This window comes from Polypterus senegalus, chromosome 3 (assembly GCF_016835505.1).
Source record: "Polypterus senegalus isolate Bchr_013 chromosome 3, ASM1683550v1, whole genome shotgun sequence".
Lineage (NCBI taxonomy): Eukaryota > Metazoa > Chordata > Cladistia > Polypteriformes > Polypteridae > Polypterus > Polypterus senegalus.
Genome location: NC_053156.1, coordinates 210402016 through 210428511, shown reverse-complemented (window position 1 = coordinate 210428511; position 26496 = coordinate 210402016). Strand labels below are relative to the sequence as shown.

Sequence of the window (26496 nt, the reverse complement as noted above, 5' to 3'; positions counted from 1 at the left end):
GTCAAGGGCCCTGGCCGTCCGCCACATAATAAAGCATATTTGTTATTTTAAATGTCTTTGTAGAATTTTTTTCGGGTTCAGGGGAATCCTCAAAGCACCACTACATTCAACAAGAGGAATCTGTCATATAACTCAGAAGTATGGCATAAAGGGGCAGTGGCCTCCAAGAACACCAACAAATCAATCCAACACCTTCACTGGCCAATCCACAAGAGGGCCATTTGCATTTACAGTTCAGATTACAATATATCTTAAAAATGGGAGAGAAACCATTAAAACTTTGAATGAAGTGTAAATCTTTATAAATGAAGTGTTTATTAACAAAAATAAAGTAATAGAGGAAAAATGCTCAAAAGTGCACAAAATATGTGCCTAAAAAGTTCCAATACATAATCCCAAAGACGTAATCAAAGAATAAAAGCTTAAAAATCACAAAAGCCAGTAAATCCAACAATGTATTGAATGATTTGAATCAAATTGAGTTAATTTGAATATCTTTATTGTCATTGCACAAGTACAACGAAATTGGATGCCATCCTATCAGTGCAAAACAGCAAGAAATTGTATCGCCCCAAAAAACATATAAATATGGAGATTTATAAAAGAGATTCTAAAAGTGGAAAAGCAAAGCAAACATCATATTACTCATCTAGACATTTTTTGGCATTCTGCTGGTATTTATTGCATATTTTGTTCCCTTTAAAGTTTCATTGTGTGAACATCATTTAGTGCAGTCACGGCCTTTGGGTAAAAGCTATTTTTTAGCCTATTTGTCCATGTTTTTATTGTCTTGAAGCATCTGTCCGAAGGCAGTAGTTCAAACAGAGAGTACCAGGGTGGGATGGATCTTTAATTATGCTCCGAGCCTTTTTGAGGCAGCGGGAACTGTAAAGATCTTCCATAGATGGGAGAGGACATCTGATGATCTTCTTGGCAGTGGTGATGAGTGCTTTTCTCTCTGATGCAGTGCAACTCACAGACCACACACAGATGCAATAAGTCAATATGCTCTCTATGAAGCAAGAGTAGAAAAACTACAAAGAGCAGTCTAGCATAACTCCCCTGCTGCTCTTACTGGGATAGGACAGTATTGAAAGTTGGGCTATGGCATCCTCTGTAGACCTGTTTGCCCTGTAAGCATATTAGGGTGTGTTTAACATTGGAGGAAGGCTTGAAATTATGTGAGTTTGGACCAGTTTCTCAAAGCACGTCATGAACACAGGAGTAAGTGCCACATGACGGTAGTCATTTAGGCTGCTGATGGTAGACTTTTTTGGCAGTGGAGCTATAATAGAGGACTTCAGGCAAAGTGGAATAGTGGACTGGGATAAGAACTGGTTGAGGCTACTGGTTAAGTTCTTGATGAAGACCCCAGCAAGCTGATCCATGCAATCCAACAGCACTCGACCACAGATGGCATCGGGTCCAGCAGCCTTCCTCGGATTCACCACCCTCAGTGTGCTCCTCCACCACAAGGGTGTGGCTGTTGTGGGCTGGAGAATGTGATGCAGCTGTCTCTGGTGACTTTACGTCAAAGCGAGCAAAGAAGTGGTTCAGCTGCTCAGCCAGTGAAGTGTCACCGTCAGCAGCTGAGGGGCTGCTGGATTTATAGCTGGTGAAGTGCTGAACTCCCTGCCACAGCTGCCTTGTATTGTTACTATAGAAGCAGTCCTCAATCCTCCTCTTCTAAGCTGCAATAGTTTTTTTTATACCTTTTTTCAATTTGGCTCCAGCAGTGGTGTATTGTGCCCCATTACCAGACCTGAAAGTGTGTTTCTATCCCTGAGCAGGCACTAGGCTTCTTTTATCATCCAGTGCTTCTGATTAGGATAGACCCAGATGCACTTGTCTATGGTAACAGTGTCTGAGCAGAACTTAATATAGCCCAGAACAGTTGTAGTGGACTTTTCCAGGTACTCAGAAATATTGCAGTTTGTTCTCTCGGAGCAGTCCTGTAGCTGTTGAGAAGCCTCTACAGATCACATTTTAATATTTAATATCTTCCTAAGGGGGGTATATGCTGGAATTAAAAGCAGGGACATGTGATCAGACTATCCCAGGTGTGGTACTGTATGATACTGGGTTAGACCTTGTCCAGAGTATTTGTACCCATAGTAGCACACTTAATGCGTTGATGATTTTAAATCCCCATGGTTAGTCCCCCACTATGATGTGAACAGCCTCAGGATACAAACTTTCTTTACTCCTAATGGCATTATATAAATAACCAGGAGCCAAGTTAGTGTTTGGATCGGGTGGAAAATACACTGCAATTACCATGACTACAGAAAATTCCCAGAGAAGATATATGGGCCTGCATTTAACAGTCACAAACTCCAAGTCCAGTAAACAGTGACTCTGTACAGTCTTAGTGTTAGTACACCAGCTGTTGTTGACATACAGGCATAATACCGCCCCCCAGCCCCATTGGAGTCTCCGTTCCTGTCCTGCTGGCATACTGTGCGGCCTCCTAACTTGATAACTGTGTCCAGAATGACTGAGTGAAGCCAGGTCTCCGTGATTAGCAGCTGTCCTTAACAATGTTATTTGCTGCAACCTGTAGCTTCAATTCGTCCATTTTATTTGCAAGGGGTCTTGTGTTAGCGAGAAAGATTCTAGGAAGAGGCCACTTTTGTCACTGCCTCCTTAGTCTTGCCAGCACACCAGCCCTGTAGTCCCACTTCTGTCTCCTGTCCCTGAACCATATCCATTTCCTTCGTGTGGGAATGGTAATCCACGAGGCACGCTAGCGCCTGGCTATGTCCACCGGGATATCGTTGGCTCGGAGAAACTCATCTGCAACAATCCACTCGCTGCATAGTCCTATTTTTAGAAGATCATTCCAACTGTAGAAATTATTCACCTAGCAGAATTTCATTATGCCTGATAGTAATACATATGAAAACAGAGAAACAAAGCACTGAAACGAAAAGCACCGAGCTGCTGCATCTATGAATCATATGACTATAAAGCCAGATTGAGGACCCATTTCATGCTATTCCACCCAAAAAGTATACGGAATGGAACCACAACATTTAAAGAGATGGTACGTAAGTCCTAAATCATAAACAAAACTAACAGAAATGACATAAAAATTAGAAAAATAATAATTCAAAAATAAAAACATCAGAAAAGCAGAAAAGGCAAGGAAACAACCCTGGCTGTAACACAACAGAATTATGCTGTTGGCTTCTTTATAAAGACTCTTTTTGCCCTTCTATTAGATGTTGCTCTAATTGTTGCAATACTACCCAAAAGTGGACATATAAGCAGAGGGACATCAAGAGAAAATCATCTCCTACTTATTACTATGCAGTGTGATTATGAGGCCAGTAAGGGGTGGGATTGACTACACTCCTGGCTCACAAGACCTGATATAAAAGGCCACACAGCACAAAGGAGTTTGGCGCTTACTTGAACAAAGCAACAGGAAGGGGAGACAGAATAAAAGGCTTCATAGTGAGATAAACAGCATTTGGATTGTAATACTGGAATGGTAGGTATGCAAGAAAGCAATCACACTTGTTAGAGTCGAGCATAGTTTGTTTAGTTACCTCAATGAGGGTCATTTAAATGTTAAATTAGTTTGTGCTTTCTTTCTTCCTTATGCAACATGCCATATGTGTGTATTGTTCAAGAAAGTCAATAAAATAATACAAAGTAATATTCCACAGCAGGGTCTATTTTTGTACTTTATTTTGTTTAGTGGGTACAACAGACTTCTGGCAGTTATCACAACAACAAGTAAATAAAACATACGTCTCTTTTTAAATCACCAAGGCAACATGTAATAGATCCACTGTATTGGAATCCTCTCAGCTGCTTGCTCTTGGTTCTACAGCAAACTACTTGCCAAGTGGAGCTTTGTGTGAATGCTGATGCCGTGGAAATCATGGCAAACAAATAGCCATCACTTGTGCTACCATGTCAGGGCATTGTGTGTAAACGTTGTCAAACAGCAGAGGTCTCTATTCCTGCAGACTGTGTGAAAAGAAGAAGGTTAAAGAAGGGGCAGGTGACACATGAGGAACCCAGAACCCACAAGACCAAAACTGTGAAACATGGGACGTCAGCTGGACACAAGGCAGGTCCGGCTATGCTTGATCCCTTTGTCTTTTCAGGAACAAGCCACTTCATTTAATTTATATAACAAAATAAAAACAAAAACATGTTTTAATGGGAGAGATGTTCTGGATGTCTTATATATTTCCAAAAAAATGCATTAATTGATATTTCTAGATGAATAGGCTACAATTTTCTTATAAAATAAGGATGAGATTGAGCTCATACGTGAGTTTTTCTGAACAGTCAGCATTGGTTCAGAAGGAAGTCATGTTTTACTAATAGGCTGAAATTCTATGAGGAAGCAAGAAAAGGGTATAATCAAAGTGGAGCTTACCATATTACTTATCTGGGCTTTCAGAAAGCTTTTGAGAAGGTGCCACTTAAGAGGTTGGGCATCAAACTAAATGAAGTGGGAGTTCAGGGTGATGTTTGTAGATGGGTACAGAAGTGGCTCTGACACAGAATGCAGAGAGTTATTGTGTGAGGAACCTTATTAGAATTGGCTGATGTTAAGAGTGGTGTTCCACAGGGGTCAATGCTAGGGCCGCTGCTATTATTAATATATATATAAATGATTTGTATAGGAATATAAGTAACAGTATAGTTATGTTTCCAGATGATACCAAGATTGATGGATTGTCAGATAATCTGGAATCCGTTAAATCACTACAGTGGGAATTGAACAGCATACAGGCTTGGGCAGATTTGTGGCAGAAGAAGTTTAATGTCAGTAAATGTAAAATATTACACATAAGAAGTAAAAATGTTAGGTCTGAGTACACAATGTCAGGTCTGAAAATCGAGAGTATGCCAGAAGGATTTAGGAGTCATTGTGGACTCTATGCTATCAACTTCCAAACAGTGTTCAGAAGCCATTAAGAAGGCTAACAGAATGTTAGATTATATAGCATGGTATATACAGAACAAGTCCAAAGAGGTTGTGCTCAAGCTTTATAATTTATTGATGTGGCCTCATATATTGTACTGTGTACAGTTTCAGTCTCCAGGCTACAAAAATGATATAGTGACTCTTGAAAAGGTCCAGAGAAGAGCGATTAGGCTCATTCCAGGGCTACAGGGGATGAATTATGGAGAAAGATTAAAAGAGCTCAGCCTTTTCAGTTTAAGCAAAAGAAGATTAAGAGGTCACAGGACTGAAGTATTTAAAATTATGAAAAGAATTAGTACAGTGGATAGAGAATGTTATTTTAAAATTAGTTCATTAGGAAAAAGGGGAAGCAGTTGGAAATTTGTTAAGGGTAAATTTTGCACAAACATAGGAAGCTTTTCTTCGCACAGACAGACAACCATAGACACTTGGAATAAGTTACCAAGTAGTGTGGTAGACAATAAGACTTTAGGGACTTTCAAAACCAGAACTGCTTTTTTAGAAGAATTAAGTGGATAGGACTGGGGAGCTTTGTTGGACTGAATGGCCTGTTCTCGTCTAGAGTATTCTAATGTTCTAATTCACCTGACATACAATAAAGTGCTCTGCTTATGACATGGACAGCATTTCACAAAGTTCCTCTTCCCGGGGTCAGCTCTAATCTAAAGCTGAGACATATCCAAACCGCCCTCCTTGTTACTCTTCGGAAAATTAAAATATACCCTTTGAGTGTATCATGATGTGTCCACTGGAGTCATTTGCACATACACACAAATATATCTTAGTGATTGTTGATTATACCAAAATACATTCCACTTTCAGCTGCCAGTTTATAAACAATCTCCCAGGACCTGGTGGAGATGTTTCAGATGGCATTTCTTAAAAAGATCCTGATGGACCTCAGGTGGTCCTTTATGTTTGAGATACCTAAAAAGACAGACAAACTACCAAGTGTTAAGCATATCAAAATGTTTGCTTATCAACCACAGACTGATGAGCTGGCTGTGCACTTTAGCTAGACCCTTAAATAGATGCTGAAAAAACTTATGTAACAGACGCGAGAGGCAGTGGATAACTACTTCCTCTCATATTGTTTGTATTTCATGAGGTACCAACAACAGTATACATTGCTGTAGGAAAACACCCCAGAAGAAACATTCACCTACAGTATTTAAGCAGTATGACACCCAGACTAGCGTCCTGGAGTTTATCAAGAAACTACATGAATAATTTGAAAAGCTGAATCTAAGAGTGAGAACACTTGGAAAATGCTCAGCGAATGCAGGCTCGGCTTTACATTCACAACACCATTTCATACAAGTTTGAGCCGGTATAGTGAGTGATGCTGCTTATTTATACCTCACATTCCAAATTCCTCCCTCCCTGCCACTTACAGAACAAGGTAAAAGAGAGACAGGGATTGGTTAATTACATAGAAAAATAACTTAATAGATGACATTAAGAACAGACATACCTCATGAATTTACTAAAATCCTGGAAGACACAGGGTGATCCTCCTTCAGTCTGGGGGTTGGGTTGGAGTGGGTGTGGGATCCCTGTCTTAATTCTTGAATTCATTAAACTTCAGCTACCAATTTTCTTCCTCTCAAAAGCACCACTTACTGGAGGCCTTGAAGAACAGGAAATATCATGAATTCAAATCTAACTCTTACCCACCCTACCTTACGCAATATCTGCATCATCTTATGGGTTACACATCGATCAGCCACAAAATTAAAACCACCAGTCTAATATACTGTGTAGTTCCCCCTTATGCCACCAAAACCACTCTGACCCATCGAGGCATGAACTTCACTAGGCCTCTGAAGGTGCCCTGTGGTATATGGCACCAAGTTGTTAGTAGCAGATCCTTTAAGTCCTGTAAGTTGCAAGATGGGGCCTCACGGATTGAACATGTTTTCCCAGAACATTCCAAAGATTCTTGATTGGTTAGAAATCTGGAAAGTATGGAGGCCAAGCCAACACCTCTTTGTCTTGTTCCTAAAACTATTCCTGAAGTGTAGCAGAGTGCATTATCCTGCTGAAAGATGCCACTGCTATCAGGAAATACCATGATTTGCCACACAGGGGTCTATATAGTGTATGTGGTCTGCAACAATCTTTAGTTAGGTGTTATAAATCAAAATAACAAAATAACATTTCCCAGAGCATAACAACACTACCTCAGCTGCCTTGCCCTGTTCCCATAGTGCATCTTGCTGCCATCTCTTCCCTAGGTAAACGACTCAGATGCACACACCTGTCCACATAATGTAAAAGAAAACATGTTTTATTAGACCTGGCCACCTTCATACATTGTTCCATGGTCCAGTTTTGATGGTCTTGTGGCCACTGTAAGTGCTTTTGCCTGTGGACATGGGTTAGCATGGGCACTCTGATCAGTATATGTCTATGCAGCTCCATACTCAGCAAGCTGTGATGCACTGTGTGTTCTAACACCTTTTCCTCCTGGCCAGCATTAGGTTTTTCAGATGTTTGTGCTATAGCAGTTCTTCTGTGTGATCGGACCAGACAAGATAGCCTTTGATAACCATTCAAGTCAATGAACCTGCTGCCAGTTCACTGGTTGTCCTTTGACACACCGCTTTTTTTTAGGTACCAATGACAATGTACCAGGAACACCAAACAAGACCTGCCATGTTGGAGATGCTCTGACCCAGTCATCTAGCCATCACAGTTTAGCTCTTGTCAAAGTTGCTCAGATCCTTCCACCTTTAAGAACTGAATGTTCACTTGCTGTCCTAAATATCCAACTCCTTGACAGATGCCATTTTAATGAGATAGTCAATGTCATTCACTCCATGTGTCAGTTGTTTTAATGTTGTTTAATGTTATATATATATACTATATATGGATAATTTACAAAGTATTTCATATTTGTATTTTTGCAGATTCTGCTAATTTTTACGTTCTCATTATAATTTCTAAATATATTATTTTAATTACATTTTTAGCATAGATATTCCAAGTAACAGTGCCAAAGCCATGAATATCTAAATAAGTTCTTAAGTGAAAACTGAAATCCAATAAAACATCTTGTAAAAATAACACAAATTCCATATGTCAGAGACAAACTATTTCAAAGAATGACCAGAACATAAACATTTCTGTAAAAGTTAGTATTCCCAAATCATATTAGTGAACAAAACATTAAGACATATTAATCTCTAATACTGTACAGTGTCCTCTATAAGTAATGGGACAGTGAAGGAAAAATACTGTACTATTTTGTTTTCATGATTAAAAAATTCTCAACATCAGTAATCTGGCAGGTCTGCAGAAAAAGACAGCATTTTAGCCTTTTTAAACTTTAGTCTATGGTTTGGTAGTACTACAATATCTCAAAAATGCACTCACTTACAAAGGGCAATCCATTTAAATTCAGCAATTCACCCATATTTATGTATATGACGTTTCACAGGTGGTAGTATTTAAACTACTACGCGAAAAGTATTGAAAATGGCATCACTGTGTAGCCTGTGAATGGAAGTAATGATGTGCTTGACTGGCAACTCCTGCTATGTTCAATTACAGAATGGTGGTGAATCAACTGTCATTAGAGCTGTGTGTATGTTGTGTGCATTTATACTCTGCAACAAGCAGCTATGCGGTGGTGAAAAGAAGGATTGCAATTCAGTATGGAGGCAGTGGCCCTAGTGTGCTAGCCAAGAATAAATACAAAATTCGACATTAGCGTTACTATTTTGCAAGCGAAGAGAGCAGGTAGGCCCAGGAGTGTGTGTACCGATGCCAACACAGCTGTTGTGACGAATGCCTTTCAAAGTTGGGTTCTTCTTCAGGTGTGTACTGATCTCGACGGCGCATTGGTGGACCACACCATAGAGAACAGGGGATGAAAAAACATTTAAGGTTCTTAATGTTCATATTCCATTATATTATTTGATAATAACATTAGTAGTTTCCTGACAATCACGCCTTTTCAACAGAGGTGGGTAGAGTAGCCAAAAATTGTACTCAAGTAAAAGTAGTGTTACTTTTACAAAAAATTACTCAAGAGGTAATAAGTACTTGGTGAAGACTACTCAAGTACTGAATAACTATTTGATCATAATAAATTATTTATTTTTTAGAAATGTTGTAATAAGATAGAAAAAAATATAAAATAATGTATTTCCAAATGAGTAAAAATAAATAACATCTTTACAAAATAAAGATGCACAAATAACACAAAGTTCCAAATCTCAGTTTTTCACAACAAAGCTTTTGAAGCCATTACTGTACCTACAGTAGGTAACATGTATGTTTCAACAGTGCAAACTACTTACAGTGACAACATATACTGTACACCAGGGGTGCCCAATATGTCGATCACGATCGACCGGTAGATCAGAAAGGGAGTGCAGGTAGATCACATTGCATTCAAAAACATTTTTTTTAAATGTTAGTCTATCATATATCCTTCTTATGGCATTTGCCACTTGATTGACATAAAGGGTGGCCAGTCTGAGATCTCTTTTCTTCTAACACACTGTTCATCCCGCAAGCATGATCAAACACGCGCGCTGCTGCAAAACTCTATCTAAGTGATCTAGTTAGCCTTCCAATTTATATTGACTAAAGAAGAGATTTAAAAAAAAATTGTTGGTTATGGATTGGATGTGGAATTGGAAGAGGATTTTTTTCTCGCACAATGTCATGATCGAAGTGTGTTTGTCTGATCCGTCAATCTATCATTGCTATTCCAAAGAAGGAAAATGTGGAAAGGCACTTTTGAACTGTTCTTAAAAATTACGAAGCTGACTTCCTTCCGAAAAACGATCTGAGAAAGAGAAAGGAGAGGGAGCTAAAATCACAGTTAATCGGACAGCCATCATTTTTCACTTGGCTGAATTCAAAAGAAAAGGCAAACACACCGAAGCATCGTTCCAGGTGAGTCACTCGATCATTAAGCAAGATGGAGAGATGATAAAAGAGGCCTTCATTGAGGCAGATGGGTAGGGAGAATTTCCTGCTGAAATTTCAAGACTCCTGGCTGGAGAAAAAGGAGTTTCTCCTTGTCATTAAACATGCAGAATAGAACCAACTTAATAACGATCAATGGCCGCTAGACTTGGCATTTTTTTTCCGATCTGATCAACATGTTGAATGAGCTTAATTTGCAGCTGCAAGGAAAAGAGAAAACCATGGTCAATATGATTAACTCAGTTAATGCTTTCAAATGAAAAATGCAACATCTGTCCTCAAAACTGCAGCTCCTTTATTTGGGGAACATCCAAAACCTCGTGTCAGAGGTGGAGACGCAATGGAAGGCATGTGCTCAACTTGAGAGCATATGCTACACAGAGCAGATTGAAAATTGTCTGTCAGACTTTGACAGATGGTTTCAAGACTCAGCTTTACTTGAGCCAATCGCTACATTTAAGTGCTATCCATTGTCACACACGTGCGCATGGGGGGCAGCTAAAGGGCTTGAGTAAGGGCGGTTCTGAAGCATGCCGGGATGTGGCAGAGTGCACTGACTCTTTTTCTCCCTTTCCTGTAGACCATTCACGGGAGATCCTACCTGGCTCTCTTGACGTCACTTCCAGGACTGAGCCAATGGAAGAAGACCTTGCTGGCCCCGGCCCCTGTGATGTCACGTTCGGACTCGAACCAATGGCTGAAGCCCGATCCCTATGATCTCACTTCCTGTCTTCCCCTTTAAAAACCTACACCTTTTCCCTAGTCCCTCAGTTCTGTCTTGGACTTGGTTGGGTGCACATCAGTGCAGTATTCATTTAAAAATGACTTTTGCAGCCAGGAAACCAAATTATACGGGTGGCTGCCCCAAACCTTTCTATGACTCTGTGTGAGTTTTGTGACACCATCTAGGGAAGATGTTGAGGGTGATTTACCCGCATCAAAAACTGCAACACTGTTTCACCTAAAACTCGTCTACAGTGGAGATTTTGACACTACAGGATGACATTCAGCTAAAGTATGGGGCTCGTGGACAGTTTTAGAACTTACTCACAGAGGAAAAGTGCCCAAACAGGAGGACAAGTGCTACCACCTTGACTGCATTATTTACTTACTCTACTTATTTATGCGAGTCAGCCTTTTCCCACATGAAGATTATTAAATCCAAATACTGTAGTGAACATAAATGTATTGAATTGTTATTGTGCCATAAGGGTTATTCAGTTATGCAAGGTACGACAACATATATTTTATGTATAAAGTATATTCGGTATATATATATACTAGCAAAATACCTGCGCTTCGGAGAAGTAGTGTGTTAAAGAAGTAATGAAAAAGAAAAGGAAACACTTTAATAATAACTTAACATGATTGACAATGTAATTGTGTTGTCATTGTCATGAGTGTTGCTGGCATATATATATACACACACACACACATATAAACATATATATACACATCATATATATATATATATATACATACATATATATACACATATACAAATATAGGCATATATATATACATATATACACATATATATATACACACATACATATATATATATACACACATACATATATATATATATACATATACATATATATACTCAGCAAAAAAAGAAACGTCCCTTTTTCAGGACTGTGTATTTCAACAATAATGTTTTAAAAATCCAAATAACTTTACAGATCTTCATTGTAAAGGGTTTAAACAATGTTTTCCATGCATGTTCAATTAACCATAATCAATTAATTAACATGCACCTGTGGAATGGTCGTTAAGACCTTAACAGCTTACAGAAAGTAGGCATTTAAGGTCACAGTTCTAAAAATGCAGGACACTAAAGACTCTTGTCTACCGACTGTGAAAAACACCCAAAGAAAGATGCCCAGGGTCCCTGTTCATCTGCGTGAACATGTATTAGGCATGCTGCAGGGAGGCATGAGGACTGCTGAAGTGGCTAGGGCAATAAATTGCCATGTCCGCACTGTGAGACGCCTAAGACAGCACTACAGGGAGACAGGAAGGACAGCTGATCATCCTCGCAGTGGAAGACCACGTGTAACAACACCTGCACAGGATCGGTACATCCAAATATCACACCTGCGTGACAGGTACAGGATGGCCACAACAACTGCCCGAGTCACACCAGGAACACACAATCCCTCCATCAGTGCTCAGACTGTCCACAATAGGCTGAGAGAGGCTGGACTGAGGGCTTGTAGGCCTGTTGTAAGGCAGGTCCTTACCAGACATCACCAGCAACAACGCCGCCTATGGGCACAAACCCACCTTCACTGGACCAGACAGGAGTGGCAAAAAGTGCTCTTCACTGATGAGTCACGGTTTTGTCTCACCAGGGGTGATGGACGGATTCGTGTTTATCGTCGAAGGAATGAGCGTTACACCGAGGCCTGTACCTTGGAGCGGGATCGATTTGGATCGCTGGCTAGGGCCATTCCCCCCAGAAATGTCCAGAAACTTGCAGGTGCCTTGGTGGAAGAGTGGGGTAACATCTCACAGCAAGAACTGACAAATCTGGTCCAGTCCATGAGGAGGAGATGCACTGCAGTACTTCAAGCAGCTGGTGGCCACACCAGATACTGATTGGTACTTTTGATTTTGAGCCTCCCTTCATTCAGGGACACATTGTGAAACATTTTTAGTTTATGTCTTATGGTGTTGACTCTTTTAGTGTTCATACAAATATTTACATTTACATTACATTGTTTACTGATAGTAAAAACAGTTGAAAGTCAGAGGGCGTTTCTTTTTTTGCTGAGTATATATACATATATACACACACACACATATATATACATATCTACATATATACTGTATATACACATATATATACAAATCTACATATATATCTACATATATATATTAGGGGTGGGACTCGATTAAAAAAATTAATCTAATTAATTAGAGGCTGTGTAATAATTAATCTTGATTAATCGTATGTAATCAAACATGAAAATTTGCCCCAAATCGCAAATGTTTTTTTTTTTAATTTAAAAGGGTTTTAGTGGGCGACAGAATCAAATAATAGACATAGACATGAATATTGTGAACTCAAGCTCTTTTAATTTCTGAAAAAAAAGTGCTTTTAGATAGAGATAGATAGATAGATAGATAGATAGATAGATAGATAGATAGATAGATAGATAGATACTTTATTAATCCCAAGGGGAAATTCACAAAATTCACAAAAAAAACTGCATTTCAATTCAAAACAGAAACAAAAATATTATCCCTGAATAAAATTGGGCAGACTTAAAAATAAAGTGGTACTTTAAGTACTTTAAGTACTGTACATTTTCAGAATGGTATTGTCTTTAAATAATAATAACCAAAATTTCAAAATAAAGTGCAGTTTTTCTTCTTAAAAAAATAAGTCAGAAACATAAAAGGTAATTTGACCAGCTTCATCTTTAAACTCTGAGTAACCTCAGACAAAATTATTTTGTACATTAGGCTAAAACAGTGTGATCATTGAACATTTTGTAATTAGATGTATTTAGAATTACTAACGGTCACGGAAGTCCAATGATCCCCAGTAAGAGCCACAAAGTCAGCTTTCTGTAATGCATCTAATTTTGCTTGCTTTTCAGGGTGCATCAATGTAATCGATTTACAGGGCCGCTGCTGGCCAAATGGGTGCCCTAAGCAGAAATTTACTTTTGTGCCCCCTTCCCCAAATATTACGGAAGTAAACATAAAATAATAAAAAAAACACCTACTATAGGGGCCAAAATAGAACTTTATTTAAATAAAAGTAAATACATAAATAAATTGTATCATTTATAAATTACAATTGTAGCTCTACAGCAAAAAATACAAACTAAAATTACACTTTAAATAAAACATTTATATTAAATAAAATAAACAATAATAAACTGAAATAAAATCAACACTGTCATCTGCTGGAGCTTTCCAAAGTTCAAGATTTACAAAGTCACACTTCTGCTTTTTCTTGAGGCAAAGTCGTAAATGAGCTCTTCATATGATAAAGCCTTTGCTAATTCAGAGTTGATGCTGACAATTGCCAGACCACTCATGCGCTCTTGTGCCATAGATGAGCGCAAGTATGTTTTGATGAGCTTCATTTTAGAAAAACTTTGCTCAGCAGAGGCAACAGTTACAGGGAGCGTCACTGCTATGCGCAGAGCAATCCAGAGATTTGGGTACATGCACGGGCTTCATCTTGGGCTTTTTTCTTTCATTTCGGCGCCGGAATGTTGATGTCTCTTTCCAGGAGCAGGCATATTGTTCAATTATTATCATTTTTGGCCAAATAGGCAGCCGTAACAGAGGTGAGGGCGCGCGCGTCATCACGTGTTCTTAACCTACTCTGCGTTCACTGTAAAATGCAATATATACGTTTATATTTTTGTTTATTTGTATATGTATATTATGAATATTAATTTATTATTATAATATATAAAAACAATTTTTTTGAGCAGCTGGGATGGTGCCCCCCTGGGAGTTGGTGCTCTACGCAGACTGCGTACTCTACGTATAGGGAGCGGCGGTACTGTCGATGTACCAGGAAATCATGCATTGACAAAAGTTCCCCTTTGCTTGGAATTGAAAGTGTGATTAAATGTGTTATTATTTTTAACGCGTTATGGAGTACATGCATCAAAGCTTCTCAGCTGTGCTTGTGCTAAGAAAAGGAAACATTTTAAAAATAATGTAACATGATTCTGCGTTAACCGCATATTTTTTCATACATCTCAAACCAAGGGGATGCGAGGGTAAAATGAATCGGGAAGCGCGCATACATACTCAGTGCATCCCCTCTCGGGAATCAAACCTCAGATGTAGGCGCTAGAGGCAAAGCCTCTACCATTGCGCCATGGCGTGTGGCTTGTCTATTTGAGAGTATGTAGATCAGGGTATATATATACATATATACATATATATATATATATATATATATATATATATATATATATATATATATATATATATATATATATATACCTGCGTTTATAGCGAGAAGTAGTGTGTTAAAGAAGTTATGAAAAAGAAAAGGGAACATTTTAAAAATAAGGTAACATGATTGTCAATATACAGTAATTGTTTTGTGAGTGTTGCTGTCATCAAGGATTTGATCATCATTAATTCTTGCAATCAGGTTCGTATTTGGAGAATGTGTTTATTTAATGTTAGCTAAGACCCGGCACTTAAAAGTTTCTTGCTACGGCAATTTTAACTCCGTTACAAAATGATCCAAAGTCTCGTTTATACCTCGTGTCTTCTCAGTAAACTTGTATGTCGTGAATACCGTCATTCGCCGTAGGCATGACAAACGGCAGCGGGAGTGTGTCTATAAACTTAATGTAAACTTACGGTTCACGCCGTGCTTTGTTTCCGCAGTAGCTGCACTTATGAATATGCATTGGCCTCGCTCACTTTGTGCAATGGAAAAAAATAAAATGTAGTCTATAAGTTATTAAAAGTAAAACATTAACGTTTTGTTCAGTTTCTTGCTACAGTAATTTTAACTCCGTTACAAAGTGATCCAAAGTCTCGTTTATACCTTGTGTCTTCTCAGTAAACTTGTATTTCGCGAATACCGTCATTCGCCGAAGGCATGACAAACGGCAGGGGGAGTGTATCTATAAACTTAATATAAACTTACGGTTCACGCCGTGCTTTGTTTCCGCAGTAGCTGTGCTTATGAATATGCTTGTATTTATGAATACGCTTGTATGCATCACTTGCTTCATAATCTTTTTCTGCGTTCTCAATTGTGAAATGGCATTTATTGTTCAGCGCTGTTTGGAGGTCTTCCTTGTTCTCTACGTACTTACATAGGAGGCGTGATGATGTCACACGAAACTTCGTCCCCCACGACCATCCAGCTCAACTCCATTACATTATATGGAGAAAAATACCTTCCAGTTATGACCATTACGCGTAGAATTTCGAAATGAAACCTGCCCGACTTTTGTAAGTAAGCTGTAAGGAATGAGCCTGCCAAATTTCAGCCTTCTACCTAAACGGGAAGCTGGAGAATTAGTGATGAGTCAGTGAGTCAGTCAGTCAGTGAGGGCTTTGCCTTTTATTAGTATAGATAAATATATATATATATATATACAGTATATATAATTTTTAATGTAGGTAGATCATTTCGACCTGGTCATTTTAAAAGTAGCTCGCAAGCCGAAAACAGTAACAGAATACTGCATATTCAAATGCCCTTCAAATAGCACAGATGACAGAAAATAACATTAGAACAAGGCAGCTTGTGCACGTGCAAGAAGTCTCACTTTACCTTGACTGTCTGTGTCTGTGCATGTTTGGTTAAAACATGCTTGTTCTTTACTCAGTGAAGTAATAGTTAAGCTTCAGCAGGAGTTGGCTGTCATTTTTCATGTACAGTATTCTTTCTTTCCCTGTCCGCTGTCTGTGAGGAATTTGTGCCACTAAGACGTGACAGTTTGTTTGTGGTCATGTGACTGCATGGCTACGTCTGATTGGTGAAAGGGAGTCTTTTGATTATTGTTGCAACATCTGATTGGTGAAACAGTCATGCAGTAGATCCACCGGCGGATTCTCTCTGGCAAAAATATAGCATACTGTATCCAATGGAAAAAAGTAACAATTTGAGTGTTGCCCAATGTAGCGGAGTAAGAGTAGTGTTTCTTCTTCACAAATCTGTTCAAGTAAAAGTAAAAAGTATGGTGCAGTAAAACTACTCTTAGAAGTACAATTTTTTTTAAAAAAAAGTAAATGTAATGGAGTAAATGTAACTCGTTACTACCCACTTCTGCTTTTCAATCATATACATAAATATGGGCCACTCTGTATATCTAGTAACAAGTGAGAGGAAAACTTGAGCACTCAGAGTACTCCCACACAGGCACAGTGACAATGCAAAAACTCAACGTAGACAGGGGCAAAGTATAAGATCCAAACCCAGGACTCCACACGGTAGCATTACTAACCACTTTACTATTATACCATCCCACATTAAATAGATGTACTTTTACATTTTAATTATATGAATGTTTAATATGATGCAGATAGGATTGCCATGAATGCTTTTTTTAGTTAGTACATTCCAGTCTAGTAATTGTTACACATGTATCAGCTTTATCAATGAAAAGATGTATTTGACCATTCAATTACAGGTTGTAAGAAGAGAACAAGCATCTCGGATGAGATGGAGAAAAATGCATTACCCAGATTGGAGGTCAGTATGCAGGCCAGAGGGACAGGAAAATACTTTTGTACCCTGCCAGTATGAATTAATAAATGGACAAGTGGAAGCCAGTTGTAGATAGCGGTTCCAACCCCCAAATGCCAGGTGGTTGTGGTCTTCATACAAGAACCCAGGTGGGACAAACCTAAAGGTGCTTGGGAGATGGAGTCCAGAAATGCAGCCCTGTGGTTTATTAATTCCATTTATTAATTAATACTGGCCGGGTTCAAAAGTATTTTCCTGTCCCTTTGGCCACTTTGTCTGCATCGTTGTACTGGCCACTTCTCCAGGTAATATATTTTTCAACATCTCATCCATGAGGCCCGTTCTCTTCTTATAAGGTCTACACATTTTTCTTTGTTGAAACAGTGTTTAAACTTGTCTCTACCTGGTGTAGTGTGTGCAGCTGGGTGGCAGCTATTAAACAAGACCAGTTCTTGTAGTCCTTTTCCTGTTGATTTTATTTCAACAGTATTTTAACTAAGCTCACTTACTGCTTGTCAAATATAAACAGATGCAGGCGCTGACATTCTAACATTTGTTCTCTTATGGCAGCTCTTTCACTGCATGGAGATGCTTCTAAAGGAAACAAGCCCTTGAGGTGATGGGTGGTCCACTTCATAAAGTGTGCATGTAATGGATATTCTCTGTTTTGCATACGATGCTTTGTGCCAAGTTTCCAAGAACTGCAGCTCTAAATGAATGAACTAGTGTCACATGTGGGTGCGTTTACAGAACAAGGAAGACCATAAAAAGATAAACTCAAATATCCATGCAGCTTGACTTTCTTTTGTCGAAATTCAGCAGATGAATTGCACCCTGTTGCAGAAAAAACAAAAAAGTGATGACTGATCCTCATATACAAAGTTTTTAGCTTTTGTGATCCAAATAATGACCAAAACTTACACAATCAGACATATATATGTAGTTCAACTAACTGTTCATGTTTTGATTTGGAATATCTTTGTACATATTTATTATAAGCACAGCATTATATCATGTCATTTTCTAGCCATCATGATCCAAACCAGGGTTTCTTAAGGGGGTTGGAGCCTATCCCAGCTAGCACAAGGCACGAAAAAGCACCCTGGACAGAGCACCAGTCTACCACAGGGTGAACACACACACCAAGCACACACCAGGGCCAATTTAGTGTCACCAATTCACCTAACCTGCAGGTCTTTAGACAGTGAGGGGAAACCCCCACAGGCATGGGGTGAACATACAAACTTCATGTAGGGAGGACCTGAGACACGAATTCTGGTCTACTTACTGCAAGGTAGCAGCGCTACTACTGCACCACTGTCACCCCTATTAACAGTGTGCAAGTTAGGAAACATATGAGCCTTTTTAACATGATATGAAACAATTAAAATTACCAGTAATTTGTTTCAACACCAAAAAGAGAGTCTTATTATTTTGATGATAATTTTTGTTAGTAGCAGAATTAAAATTTTGTATGCTTTTAATAGCTGATTTACATGGGATACCTAATTTAAAATGTGACCATTACGGGTTGCAAAAGACCTGCTCTTAGATTCATTAGGTTGGTAACACAGCTTCTAGATGCTAGTTTTTTCATTTTTCAGATTAATTTACACAATGGCAAATGCTTCAGTTACCTTTTTGAAGCAGTCTTACAACTGGGCAAATTCCAAATTCAGCTTGAATCCCTTAAGGTGTTAATTTAAATTTCAATTATGCCCAAAATGTCATTACTACACCTGAGCATATTTTGAGAATATTTCTACTGTACTTGAGCATAAAATGTTCTGTCCTGTTTCAATTATGCTTCACTACATTGTTGAATTGCATTTGGCTGCTTTTACTCCTTATTGTTATATCTTCTTCTTCCAGACTATTGAAAATATTCTACAAAAGAGAACTAAATTTTGTTAAATAACTGTTTACGACATCTAAGTGCTTTTGATATTATGCCTTTCACTGTCACCCATGGCATCAATGGGACAAAAGTGCAACATCTCAGAGACTCATTGCACTGAAAAATTAAACTACTCCACTATTTACAATTTGTATTTTTCCCATTCAATGTTTTCTTGGTTTTACTGTTTAATTGGTTTATATTAATGTGTGTTTGTAGTTTAAAATACATAGCATATGTTGAATCTGTTAAACAGGTTTTATTATATTGCTTATACTATTCAGGGGACACACTAAAATTTCATTGTACATCTGTGCAATGACAATAAAAGGCACTATATTCCATTCTGCCTCACCTAGGCTTCCTTCCCTGAATGGTGTTCAGATTTATGTTCTATTTTATCTTTGTTCATTTTTGATTCTTTTGTATGTATTAATTTTATTGTTCATTTGCTATTGATTAAGTTTCAATCTCTGGGCTGAATCCTTTCCATGTTAATTTTATCCTCACTCCAGATCTTCACCTCTTCCATCCTGAGACAAGCTTGTTGTTATATCTCAGCATTTAAAGTCCTGTTTTATGCCTTTTTTGTTCTTTGTTGAGACATTTATTTATGTTAATGTTAATGCTGTTAATCTTTTTATGTATTTTCTTTACCTGTCTTATGTTTCATGTGTTTTGTGGGTTGTCCCCAGCATGCATTTCATTCAGGTCACATTTTTCAGATGGACATGTGAAAATCCAATGAACACTCAAATCTGAAGCATGAAACTGGAACTAATTTAAGGGATCCAAAAGTAAGGCTAATGAAAGCAGCATTTGTTTCTATGATATAGTGTAGTTCAATAATTTTCATTTCACTAATCCTCATCAGATGAAACAATCACAAAGGAAGAGAAGAATAATTTGCAGGTACATTTGAACTTACTGTAATATGTGATAGTCTGGAGCCAAATAAAGTAATATATATTGTCACACAGGTCCGCATTGGTGACAGCATAAAGGCTGGAAGGTAACTTCCTGCCGGAACACAGGATGACGTTGTTTACTAACAACTTGTCTCTTCTTCCCCTGCAGACTGAAAGATCGACGGCTTTAACACCATAGGCGTCAATTCCAGTGTCCCGCTAACTGGACCTGTCTCTTCCTGCCAGAAGTCCTTATTACCAAAAGGTCTGCCATTTTGAGTCAATCACTCTTGATACTTGCATCTGTGAAGATGTTTCTTTTCTTTTGAACATGTTTATAACCCACATTTTGTTTTCAATTATGTGGAGTTTGCCTCTTTATGATTGTTTGTTGTTATTCATATAGAGATAAATAGCTAGTTCAGTTCAGTTCACTTTATTATATTGGGTGGTGGCTTTAACTGACAGCAGACACAAAGCGCTGTGACAGGTTCACTGGTACATATAATTACAAACTTTACAGGTCATCAGTTACTAAATGAGTACACAAACATGACACAGAGTTGTTTAAAAATACAGAAAAAGAAAAGGGAATCAAAAGTGGTTAAAATTAAAGGAGCCCAGCAATATCTGTCCATGAATTAATTCTCTCTCTATGGCTAGTTGACAATGGATGAGAGTAAAAACAAAACTCCAAGCAGCAAGAAAATAAACTTCTAGGGTATCCAAGGGGAATTATAACAAACAAAGTCTGACACAGTCACAGTCCAGGAGACCTTGGTCAACTGGCTGACCACCCCTTGTTGGCTGCTCTACAGTAGAGTCTGTTCTGAGTCATCTAACCTAATGACAGAATCTTTTACACCAATTGGTTCCGAGTCTCCCAGTATCATAGATAGATAGATAGATAGATAGATAGATAGATAGATAGATAGATAGATAGATAGATAGATAGATAGATAGACTTTTTATTTTTAAAAAATTGTCATTATTGTAACTTACACAAAAAAGATAAATTGGGAGTGGTCTCCCCTAGACTTTCTAGTATACTCAGATATGGGGATAGATATATGAGGAGTAAACAGCAAGACAATGATTATATTGTTATATTTTGTACATTAAAGAACCATCAACAACAAATTAAATCAAACTGATAAGATATTGAAAAATTGCTGTAAAAGTAAAGTTAAATAAATCAGACTCTGCAACTGCATGAATAAAAAAGTATAACTTCCGGTTAGTGGAAATAGCTTAAAAGTTGATAGAAATTTATGTTTTGTACTTAATACTTGTATGCAAAATTTGGTTCACCTAACTGAAAGCGTACTACAGTTATTGTGTTTACATACACACACACAGACAGAACACAGACATAATTCCAAAAATGGTATTTTCGGACACAGGGAAGTCTAAAACATCAAGATTCATCAAAATCTCAAAATCGAATTTTTGGACGATTATAATACTTTCCCTACGAGAAAGTAAATTGGACTCAGGGAGTTATAAAACATCAAGATTCATCAAAATCTCAAGGTAGAATTTTTGGACAATTACAATACTTTCCCTATACTTCATATACGAGAAAGTAAAAATGGATGCATAACATGAAAAATAAACATGAATCATAACAAATTTATATGTTGGAAACACAAATTCAATGAAATTACACAATAATAAACATGACCCAAATAAGTGAACATCAAATTAATTCAGTGCTCCCCAGACTCCCTAGATATTTTTTAAGTACATTTATAAGTAATGAGGTTTGTAATTCAGGATACAATTTTTGGTTTTTCAGTTTATTAAATAAGACTCATAATATTAAAAATGTGTATAAGCTGTAGTTTTTAAGTGAATAAAGTGTGTGATCGAGACTATAACTACAGTATAGTTCTCCTAAGAGAAAACCACTATTACTTGTGATTGTGAGTAGACAAATAGCAATTAAGCAAAAAGTTTGGAAGAGCTGTCAGGCAGGAAAACAGATGATATTTTCAGGGGAGTTGAGATGCCGCTGAGGCTGGCTTCCTACAAGAGACAGAAAGAGTGGGCTTACAAGCGCTTACAGGTGAAAGTTTTAGATGACACTGTGGGCCAAGTTTGAGACCACTTCAGAAAACAGGTACGTTAGATTTGCTCTTCTTCTGAACCAATACATAAACAATTAATGGGAAAACAGTATGTATGAACAGAGTGTTCAATACTAGAATGCAAAATAGGTAAGATCTCTGGGAAACTTTGCAAATGCATAGAAAAAAAACCAAATGTTATTATTTATTGGAATGTATATGTTCAAGCTCAGATAAACTAACCAGAGTGTATGCACTTGTAAAAAGATGTGAAATAATGGATTTATTTTATATCTCAGAATTAGCTTAAAATAAGTTCATAACAGGAGCTAGCTAGACCAAGTGAAATTCTCAGATGTCCAAGCTTTTGACTGATATCTTTTACTAAAAGTAGTCATCAAGTCATGGCATAAAATAAATCACCTCTTTTGGCTAGACACAGACACCGTACAGCTTTTGAGAGAAACAGATGATTTATAGCTTTTAATATAATAAATGTGAAACAGAGTGATATGAGCAAGAGTGAAGGCATAGACATTTCTAATGATGCACTAAACTATCAAGATGTCAGAGGAGAAAAGTACATCAAGAGCAGAAAGGCCTTGCAATAGTGCATACTTTTAAAGAATGCCTTAGTTAAATTAAGAAAAACACACTTTGAAAATTACACTGACATCTTTCTCTTGGTTATACTGAAGAAAAGCCTGCTGTATAGATATTGACTTTAATCATTCAGGTTGCATGTTTTCTTCTACTCTTGAATTCTAGTATTTTATGTCCCGTTTCTCTGCAAATTAAATTTGGTAATGATTAAAATAAAAATAAGTAATGATTAAACTAAAGTCTGAATATTTTCACACTGAAACTTCCCTTTTTTAATGATATCATCTACCCAAGTCATGAACGTAATAGTGAGTGATTCAGTATTTCTTCAGCTCTTTCAAAGGTAGCCATCAGAAAACTAAAGGATAATGTTAACCTGGCAGGAGAACTTCCTGACCACTTTCAGAGTAATTGTCCAGCCCTTACCGAGGCAATGATGAAGGAACCAAGGATGTAAGTGAAAGTAGCTAGCCTCAGCCATATTTCTAATGTGTTTAATTTCTGCAGCCCTTTCAAAGGTAACGATTGTGAGAGCTTAGCAACCAACCCCCTCATTCCAACCCCAGAACAGCTGTTGAAGTGGCCCTTGGCTTTTGCTTAGGTAGTCTGAAAATGTATCCTGTTCAGGGGTAACGATTTGGGATCCCCGACTGGAGTTCGGCTCATGAGCGGAGTGACTTTTGGCCCTTGGTGAGATATTGAAGCTGAGATAGGCAGCCTTGACCACTGTTTTGTGTGATGGGAATGAGTGATGAGTGAATATTAAATAGGCAGGTATTGTGTCGTGTACATGTAAATTAATGCTAATAATCAGTGCATGCTCCCAGCCTAATTAAGGTATTTCCAGTATTAACTTGTCAACCAATATAAAAAGATCCTTTAAAGTACCTGTATCTTTCTTGAACACTTTTACACGATAATATTGTAATAAGGAAAATTTATTTTTAGTCTGCATTTAAAGGGTAATTTTGGTATTTTTCAAGTCAAAATTATTTACTCACAATTGATGGCATACATTAATTTGCCACATAAAATTGTATTATAAAGTGAAGCATTTTTTATAGGTTAAAAAAAACGCTATGCTTATAGGATCTGTCCAAAACCTTTTTAATTGGCAAAGCTTAATTTTTATTTATTTATTTTCCCTATGCTCTTGGCTCTCAGCTCTTTCTCTTGGATGGCGGTTGAACGCTTGCTTTGTTAGGTTTTAAAGTTATTAGTTTGCTTAAGATCTGTAAATTTTATTTGCTTGATTGTTTCCTATGTTACTTTATTGAAATCAAATTATTAAATAAAATGTAAAAAAACATACTTAGCTTGTTCTTGCGTTTTAAAATGGGGGTGGATGGGACTGATTACTACACATGAAAAATTGAGCCTTAAAACTTACTGAATACATGCACTTATAAGCAGGAAAAGGTTTAAATTTAAGGAAATGTGATTGAGAAGAAATATATGAAAAATACCAAATAATTAATTAGTACTTTAAACAATGGCAAGTAAACATTTGTTTTTAAGTGTCATAGATAGATAGATAGATAGATAGATAGATAGATAGATAGATAGATAGATAGATAGATAGATAGATAGATAGATAGATAGATAAACAGTGATTTTTAGAGGCACCTAAGACATCTATTCTGTAAAGTTTTAAATTCAGACATGTTGAATACTTTTCTTCAGACTGTTTTTTTATTTTTTTTATTATTAGTAGAGCTATTAAACACACCAAATATCTAACTGGCCAGATAAAGGTACAATCTCCATCCCCAGTTATCATAATGGTGCCCCCTTTAGTATAGGTATTTAGCATTGGAGCTTCTCAGAAGAAGATTAAATATTTCTGTGTTCACAGACACCCTTTGTTTCCTATCTGGGCTCATGTGGTTGGATAGTGCAATCTTTATGCCGTTTCCTCTGACCTTCCTAGATTGTGTCTCTTCTCAGGAACCACCAATTATTCCTCTTAGGTGTGTCCTTTGTTACATACCTATTAGTTCCTACCTGCAAAGAGAGTTCTTAATCCCACTTCTTGATTTATTTTTGCTCTCAGCTGATTTTACATGGGGATTCCAAGCAAACAGTGATAATTGTACACATAAAAAAATAAAAATATAAAAAATAATCATACTAAATAAATTTTAACAAATAAAAACAAAGCCTAAACATCTTGCTTCATTATAACAGTTTAGATTTCAAGCTAACACTAAAGCAGCTTGACTCTGTCTGTTTTCAATAAAACATCATGCACTTTTGCAAAAAAAAAAAAAACAATGAATACTTTTTTAAGTCGCTCAGAAAAGAGTTAGTCATCATAAAATGAAGTGTAATTGTATCTTTGCCCGTTGTCAGCGACCCACTTCTCAGTTTTGACTTCTAGATAAAGAGAAGAAAAGGAGTGTCTCACCAGGCTATCGCCCTTTCAAGGTCTGCTCCCACGGCTTCATTCCTGACAAAGTACAGTGTTCCCAGCTTGCTGCCAACCCACAGGGTTGAAAACCTAGCCCCAGGCCACAAGTCTCCCAGCACCACTGAAAGAGGCTATCCTGTGCTTCCTGCTAGGTAACAGAGAGCACCACTGTCTGCCAACTCTCCTGGCCTGGACCACCAGTTTGCATAATGCGGTGACTATACAGAGGCCTTTTCTCTCGTCTCTTTTAGAATCCCCATAATACAGTTCAAAGGAAGGGCTGGGTAAATGTGAAATTAAGAAGGCAGCTGAGATAGCCACAGCTGAGCGTGCCCTTACAAAAGACCTTCAGACCTTGTAGCAGTTGAATGGTTTTGTCTGAGAAGGAGAGGCTTTGCAGCACATTGATTAAAACCACACAGAGCTGGTCTGCCTGGCTTTTCTTTAAAAGACACGATTTGTTGCCACCTCGTACAGTGCACAAGCTGAAAATCAAGGTTTACACTCGGCGTATGAAGCCTTTGCTTTTGCTATTAATAACGAAAGAAGACAGATGTGTGAACAATTATATTTCTCCCAAGGGATACTGATTTATTTGCCTTCTAAGGCGTCTTCTTTTTCCCAGCCTTTCTCATGCGCACATACAGACATTTCACTCATAATTCCCTCCCTTGTTTTAGGGCCTTGGATTTATGTCACTTGACTGGTGTTTGTTGCCATTGCCCCACAGCTTTAACTAAGTGTGGGAATGCATTTGAAAAGTAAAACATTCTTTTTTACAAGTCTCTTGCTCCCTGAAATAAATGAGCATTTTTGTGAGAGTGTGTAAAGGAGATTGAGAAATATAGTGTTAGTATGAAAAGGCAAAAAGATGGAAAAAGTAAAGTTATTTTCAAGTATTCTGTTTGAGTTTTGAAACCATTTTTGGTTGGTTTTTTGGAACCTTTGCTGACACACTGGGTTTGTCTTTCTTACATCAGAATTTTTGCATAATAGAAAACGTCAGTTTGGGCTCTCTTCGGTTTTAAAAGATCGTGATGAGTGAAAGGGAACCTCGAATTTCATGTTATTGTGCTACCTTGGAAACTTGTGAAGGAGTGCAGTTGGACCACAGTTAGGGAAGTATCTTAGCCTGGGCCCAAAAGATAAATGAAAACTGTTATTTCAATAAGTTAATATGGCAATATTGCAAAACTCATATGTTAATAAGTTTCTTAGAGTGATATAAAATGTCCAACTGGTGTGCTAAATGTTGTAGAAGGAATGAGCATCCTGGAAGTATTTTAGAGCATTAGAAAGATGGTGGAACCAACAACTTTAACAAGAGATGAAAAGGCATTCTGGCTTAAAGGGGGTAGCATATGTTACCTAGCCAACCAAGCAGAGTACATGCTCTTCTTCCAAGGGTGAGGATTTAAAATCCATTTAAAGTCTTCCACCCAATTAGGTGGTAGCACATGGTTGGCAACTACAGTAGGTGGAAAGAGACCATTTTGCCATTAAATGTAGGTCG

At 37.6% G+C, this 26496-nt stretch overlaps 1 long non-coding RNA gene across 1 annotated transcript; it reads right to left on the bottom strand.

The window, feature by feature from the left end:
- Positions 1 to 3926: 3926 nt before the first annotated feature.
- On the bottom strand, positions 3927 to 25358 carry LOC120526865. The gene is made up of 3 exons (XR_005633206.1): positions 24981 to 25358; positions 6429 to 6584; positions 3927 to 3981 (listed from the first exon to the last, which is right to left on the bottom strand). It is a non-coding gene; the product is annotated as an uncharacterized LOC120526865 (long non-coding RNA).
- Between the last annotated feature and the right edge of the window lie 1138 nt (positions 25359 to 26496).